Genomic DNA, 7,337 nt, shown 5'->3' on the forward strand with positions numbered 1-7,337 from the left:
GTCCTATCACCTTGGTGATGGGGAAAGAGAGGGGACTTAAAGAGATGAGAGAAACCAGCCCAAGTGTGCCAATAACTAGAACTGGACCTACTTGCCAGTTAAAAGATGGATTGTTGGACTCGAGGGCAGGACAAAACCCTGATGTGTGCTGTTTACAACACTGGTGTTCCAAAGTGTGGCTGTGGTTGGATGTGTTCAGAAGTTGGTGGTGGTGTAGATAGAAACTTTATAAAAGTTTACAAAATTTTTCTAAGCAATTTGATAGTTAATTTATGTGTGTTGAGTCTAATACTAAAATATCTGGTTTGTGCTTTAGTTTTAGTGAAATAAACTTCCAGACTTTCATTAATGTATTATTTTACAATATATTTTACAAAAGCCTTAGAGCCTATAATGGATCAGGAAAAGCAAAGCGCTACTGCTCCTTCACCACAGATGTGTTTAGAAGCCCTGCTTTACATAAGGCTGGGTAAATTGAAAGTGAAATGATGGGGGGGAGGGATCACACGGGGTAAATGCTATCTATTATGTTATCCTAACACAAAATATATCCGAAGACAAAAATGCACTCTTAAGGATCAAGAGGTTCATGATATGATAGAAAGGTTCAGTTTACAAAGCAGAGTCCATTTTTAAACCCATGCACCCCATCAAACAGCTTCAGAATTCATGCAGTGCAAATGGTAGAGCTGTTGGAAGAAGTTGATGATTTCACCTGCCAGGAGATTCCTACACTTCCCTTTCGATGGCAGGCAGGCAAAGACTGAGCAAGGTGTAGAAGTGACCGAAGGATGTGTTTAGAATTCTGCATCCAACACTTAGAGGATGCACATTCTTCACAAGCACTTGGAATGTTTCTTTTTCTTTTTTTTTTTAATTTTTATTCATTGATTTTAGAGGAAGGAAGAGAAAGAGAGACAAACATGTTCCTATATGTGCCCTGACCAGGGATTGAACCCACATTCTTTGCAGAATGGGATGATGCTCTAACCAGCTGAGCTATTCAGCCAAGGTGCAATGTTTCTAAGGTGTTCTTGTTTTAGGCCTTAGAGCAAACCTCAAAAAGTTTTCAAAAATAGGTATCAAATGGAACACGTTCCCTGACTATATACAAATTGGAACTTGGCAATAAAACATTTTTTAAATCTCTGCATATTTAGATGTATAAAATGTGGCTAAATCACTCATTGGTTAAAAAGAAACCAATAATGGAAATGTTCTTTAATGAAGGTTCTTGCTTGTTCTCCATCAGTTCTGGCCACACCTCCTGGAATTCTGATTTTCCATTCACACTGCATCTCCTCGGTCTCTCTGCTAAGTTTCATATAGTTTCACTCATACTATCTTTTCCCGCTCCCTCTATGATCTGGGACAATTTCCTGAGCAATAATCTTAAGTCACTAACTAGGTTTTGTAGAATACCCATCCTCTCACTCATATCTTCTAGTGCAATTTTTAAAGAATTTATTTTGGCCCCAGCCGGTTGGCTCAGTGGTAGAGCATTGGCCTGGCGTGTGGAAGTCCCCAGTTTGATTCCTGGCCAGGACACACAGGAGAAGCGCCCATCTGCTTCTCCACCCTTCCCCCTCTCCTTCCTCTCTATCTCTCTCTTCCCCTCCCGCAGCCAAGGCTCCATTAGAGCAAAGTTAGCCCAGGTGCTGAGGATGGCTCCATGGCCTCCACCTCAAGTGCTAGAATGGCTCCAGTTGCAGTGGAGCAACGCCCCAGATGGGCAGAGCATCGCCCCCTAGTGGGCATGCCAGGTAGATCCCGGTCAGGCACATGCTGGAGTCTGTCTGACTGCCTCCCCCCTGCCCACTTCTCACTTCAGAAAAATACAAAAAAAAAAAAAAAGAATTTATTTTGATCATTTTCAAACACACAAAAGTAGAATAATGTACTAACATCCCGTGTGCCCATTACCAACCTAACAGATATCGACTCCTGGCCGATCTTGTTTCTTCTCTCAACTCTTTCTCTCCCATTGTTTTTGATCAAATCTTGTTTCATATAGAAATATTTCATACCCTGGCTGTTTGGCTCAGTGTACAGAGCATCATCCCAATATGCGGATGTCCTGAGTCTAATCCCCAGTCAGGGCACACAGGAAAAGCAACCATCTGCTTCTCTCCCCATCCCTCTCCCCCTTTCCCTCTCTCACAGCCAGTGGCTCGATTGGTTCAAGTGTTGGCCCCGTGCGCTAAGGATAGATTGGTTGATTTGAGCATCAGTCCCAGACAGGGATTGCCGGTTGGATCCCCTTCGGGGCACATGCAAGAGTATGTTTCACTATCTCCCCTCCTCTCACTTAAAAATAAATTTATTATAAGTATTTAGTGGTATTTGTATTACAAATACCACTAAAATTACAAATACCACTAAAATATAGCTTTAAAAAAAAACAGTTATGCCTGACCTGTGGTGGCGCAGTGGATAAAGCGTTGACCTGGAAATGCTGAGGTTGCTGGTTCGAAACCCTGGGCTTGCCTGGTCAAGGCACATATGGGAGTTGATGCTTCCAGCTCCTCCCCTCGTCTCTCTCTGTCTCTCCTCTCTCTCTCTCTGTCTCTCCTCTCCTCTCTAAAATGAAAAAAAAAACAAAAAAAAACCAGTTATTGTATCTTCAAATTTTGACAATATTTATTTAAAAGGATCAACTATCTAGTCAGTCTCCAAATTTCCAGTTGTCTCATAAATGTTTGAAATAGTATCCACATAATGGCCACATTTTGCCACTGTTATCGATTGCCCAATCTTTCTCTTTCTCTCCCCCTTGCAGTGTGTTGAGCAGATTTATTTGCCCTGCAGCTTCCTGCAGGAGATGCTCTTCCTCTGCCTGGATCTGGAAAGAGGAAGCACTACTTTATAAGGGGCCACGTGACCTTCCACCAGGCAGCACGTGGTCTCTCCTTTTGTGGCGCTCACAGCCCTCGAGGTTCCGTTCCCAGATTCAGCAGTTTATTCCAGGGCATTGCGTCTTTAAGTTTGGCTTTGTAATTGTGTTTCAAATCATCTCCCACAGTGAGATCTTTTCAAAGATGCAACACCTCTCAAGCCCCACTGTAAATATATCTTGGGGACTTTTATGTTTAAAAGTTTTCTCTCATTTCATACATTTGTTTCATTGGGGAGTATTACTTCCAATTCTTCAGAATACAGTAAGCCCTTCTTTTGGACTATTAAATCTTTTCACATATTTGGTGCTTTTTTTTTTCTGACTGCTTTGTACTAAAGAAAGAGGTCTGTGTTTTTTCAGTAATAAGATTTACTGTGAATTTCGTTGAGTACTTTCCCCCCCAAGGCTCATGAGCTGAGAGTAAAGTCCTTTAGTTCTGGTGAGTTGGCTTCTCCTTAGACTTTCTTCAGCTCGTTTCTATCTACATCCATTTAGCAGACTTGTTCTTTTTGTTTTTTAAATTTAGTTATTAATTGGAGAGAGAGAGGGGAAAGGAGGGAGGAAGAGAGACAGAAACATCATTCTGTTCCTGTATGTGCCCTGACTGGGGACCGAACCCGTAACCTTTGTATATCGGGATGATGCTCCAGCTGAGCTGTTCAGCTAGGGCATACCAGACTTATTTATTCAGCAATAACTCATCAGAGGCCCTGGCCGGTTGGCTCAGCGGTAGAGCGTCGGCCTGGTGTGCGGGGGACCCGGGTTCGATTCCCAGCCAGGGCACATAGGAGAAGCGCCCATTTGCTTCTCCACCCCTCCCCCTCTCCTTCCTCTCTGTCTCTCTCTTCCCCTCCCGCAGCAGAGGCTCCATTGGAGCAAAGATGGCCTGGGCGCTGGGGATGGCTCCTTGGCCTCTGCCCCAGGCGCTAGAGTGGCTCTGGTCGCGGCAGAGCGACGCCCCGGAGGGGCAGAGCATCGCCCCCTGGTGGGCAGAGCATCGCCCCTGGTGGGCGTGCCGGGTGGATCCTGGTCGGGCGCATGCGGGAGTCTGTCTGACTGTCTCTCCCCGTTTCCAGCTTCAGAAAAATAAAAAAACAAAAACAAAAAAAACAAAAAAAACTCATCAGAGATATTCTTGTAACATTTCAGTTGTATTACAAATACCTTCATAATTATGTGAATAGGTGCTTAGAAAAAGTAATGAAAATATACTTCAAAGCCTCTGATTATTTATTATCTTTGGGGAGTGTGGTTTACAGGGTACATTTATTCCTTTTTTCTATCTTTTTTTTTCTGTATTTTCTATCTAAATACAAATTACTTCTATAAATGTTTTTCAAAGAAGATGAAAATTGTATTATAACTATTCGGTAATATCGCAGTTTAAGAAATAGGAACGTCCCTATTCTTCTGATACTAATATAAAGCGTTGTACTTCCTCATATTATATTTGACATTAAAATAACATATACTAATATAAAGCATTGTACTTCCTCAAATTATACTTGACATTAAAATAGTAGTTGTCACCATATAGATCTCAGTAAAAATAAGGAAGTGCTAAAACTACCACATATGTATTTGTCACCTTTTTTCTTCTATAGAAAGTTTCTGCCTAATCAATGATGTAACTTGGTGGATGAAATTTTCCAGAACATTCCATCTGGGGCTGGGGTATGTGGGAACATGGGGGGAGAACAACTCTCATTTGGGAGGATTTAGGCATCTGCCCCATAGCTGTGCTCAGAAGTCTGCAGTGACCATCCCCGCACCGCCCCCCCCCTCCACAGCAGTCTCCTGTCACGTGTGTGGGCAGGGAGGGGGACAGACAGGACTGCTTCTTTTCTTAGAACCCCAGTCTTCCAACCAATAACTGACTGATACACATCTGTAGCCCAAGTGATTATGATTTTGATCACAATGTCCTTAACTTCCACAATAACCTCTTCGCTGGTTTACATGTTTGAATCATGCCCCTTGCTAATCCATTCTTTCTAAACAGTAGCCACTGCAATATTTTTTTAAAATTTTTTTTTATTTTTAACTTTATTTAGTTTTTTTTTTTTAGAAAGAGAGACAGAGAGAGAGAGAGAGAGAGAGAGAGAAGGGGGAGGAGCAGAAAGCATCAACTCCCATATGTGCCTTGACCAGGCAAGCCCAGGGTTTTGAACCAGCGACCTCAGCATTCCCAGGTCGACACTTTATCCACTGTGCCACCACAGGTCAGGCTGCAATATTTTTTTAATGCATAAATCAGATCGCATTTATTCCCAGTTTAAAAGCCTTCAATTGCAAAGGAGGTCCGGGGTGACGTCGGACGTCCACTCACCCTTGGTACAGACGCTGCCTGGTCCTGGGCCTTGCAGTTTGTTCTCCTCTGTTCCTAGACCCGCACTCTCTGCTGCAGCCGTGCTCTGCCAGATAGATACTCTGTCGGCAAGGAGCCCCAAGCTTGCTCCTCCTCTTTGTATTTATCAGAGCTCGAGGTTCCAGAGCAGCGCTGTGTATCTTGTGCCTTGCCTCTGTCCCAACGGAATAACACAGAATCCTGAAATAAACGGAGTCCCAATGATCAATACAAGTTCTACAGAGTAAATGTAGATTACAGCAATCTGAAAAAAGAAGGTCCTGGCTTCTAAATGAAATGTTTCACTGTAAAGCTGCTTGATGTGAAGGTCTTCTCAAAGCCATCTGCATAGTTTTTCACCTAACCGGGAAATATTCCTCTGCAAATGCATGAAATCATGCGGTGTATTCTGTTGGGGTTTACACTGATTAATAAAAATATGAAAAACATTTAAAAGCCTTTAATGGCATCCCAGTGCAATTTTTTTTTCCAGTGCAATTTTTAAAAGATCAAGCAAAGCACTTTATTTTTATTTTTTATTTATTTATTTATTTATTTATTTATTTTTTGTATTTTTCTGAAGCTGGAAACAGGGAGAGACAGTCAGACAGACTCCCGCATGCCCCCGACCGGGATCCACCCGGCACGCCCACCAGGGGGCAACGCTCTACCCACCAGAGGGCAATGCTCTGCCCCTCTGGGGCGTCGCTCTATTGTGACAGAGCCACCCTAGCGCCTGGGGCAGAGGCCAAGGAGCCATCCCCAGCGCCCGGGCCATCTTTGCTCCAATGGAGCCTTGGCTGCGGGAGGGGAAGAGAGAGACAGAGAGGAAGGAGGGGGAGGGGTGGAGAAGCAGATGGGCACTTCTCCTGTGTGCCCTGGCCGGGAATCGAACCCGGGACCCCTGCACGCCAGGCTGACGCTCTACCACTGGGCCAACCAGCCAGGGCCAAGCAAAGCACTTTAAATGATACAGCCATTAAAGGGTTTAAGTGTGCAGATCGCAAACTAATAAATGACAGATGCACTTATCAAGTAAAGAAGGAATGCAATAAAAATTGAGAACAAAGAAATCCTATGCCATCACTTCTACAAATACAATTAAAAAAACAACAGCCAGCATTCAGAAACCATGCCAAGTGTATCTGAGAGCATTTGGTGTATTAAACAAAACCCACATGAGAGAAAGCTCTCAATTTATGCTACACGCAGGTCACTGTGTGGGACTCTGTGGGAGCTCGTACCGTGTCAGCCAAGCTAAGCTGCAGGCACATGTCCCGGAATGTCCTTCACTGGACAGGTCCATGTCAGGGCTGGCCACAAGAGAAACCTGTGCAAGATTTGGAAAGGGACACCAAGCAGCAGCAGCAGGTGTTACTTTGGAAGATGGGTGCAGGGTCCGGGTGCCACTGCAGCAGCTCCCGTCCTGGTCCCTGATCTGCCCGATGGCCTCATAGGTGGCATCGAGCCAGTCAGGCCGCCAGCTCCTGCTCCTCGTGCTGGGTCCCCTGCACGTGAAGCTCTGAGGTTAGCGCGCCAGCCTCTGAAGATGACCCACAAACTCTGAAAGACAGATGGAGGTTGTGGTTTGTGGGTTTCTACGTGTCTTCATGGGTTCCCATTCATCCTGGCTGTCCCCCACTTTGCATCTAGCTTATTTTTTCAGCCTGCACTGGCTAACCCAGGTCTACCTCTGAACAAAGAGGCAACAGCATTTTGTAGATCTCCTCATTGTTTCCCCTGCTTTGTGCGACTTTTTTCTTATCTTCCACAGTCTTCTTCCAGGTAGGACCACACCAGCTTCTCCCACAAGGGTGTAAGGTCCAATCACTATAATAAATCCGTTACAAGGGCATCCCACTGCTATTTGAATGCAACCCGATGGCCTGCAGTGCAAGGCGTGGCCTGACGCCCCTGCCTCATCTTGTGCCCATCTTCCCATGCCCTCCTCCCTGCTTGGCTGAGCGCTGTGTGCACCAGAACAGGGGCCAGTTGGCTGCATGTTGGAAGTTACGTTCTCTGTCCAGTCACTTAGCTACTTCAAGATGTCCTCAGTCTGGGGAGGAAGAGGTTAAGGTTTTTGGAAGGCCTGGA

Source organism: Saccopteryx bilineata, chromosome 6 (genome assembly GCF_036850765.1).
Source record: "Saccopteryx bilineata isolate mSacBil1 chromosome 6, mSacBil1_pri_phased_curated, whole genome shotgun sequence".
NCBI lineage: Eukaryota > Metazoa > Chordata > Mammalia > Chiroptera > Emballonuridae > Saccopteryx > Saccopteryx bilineata.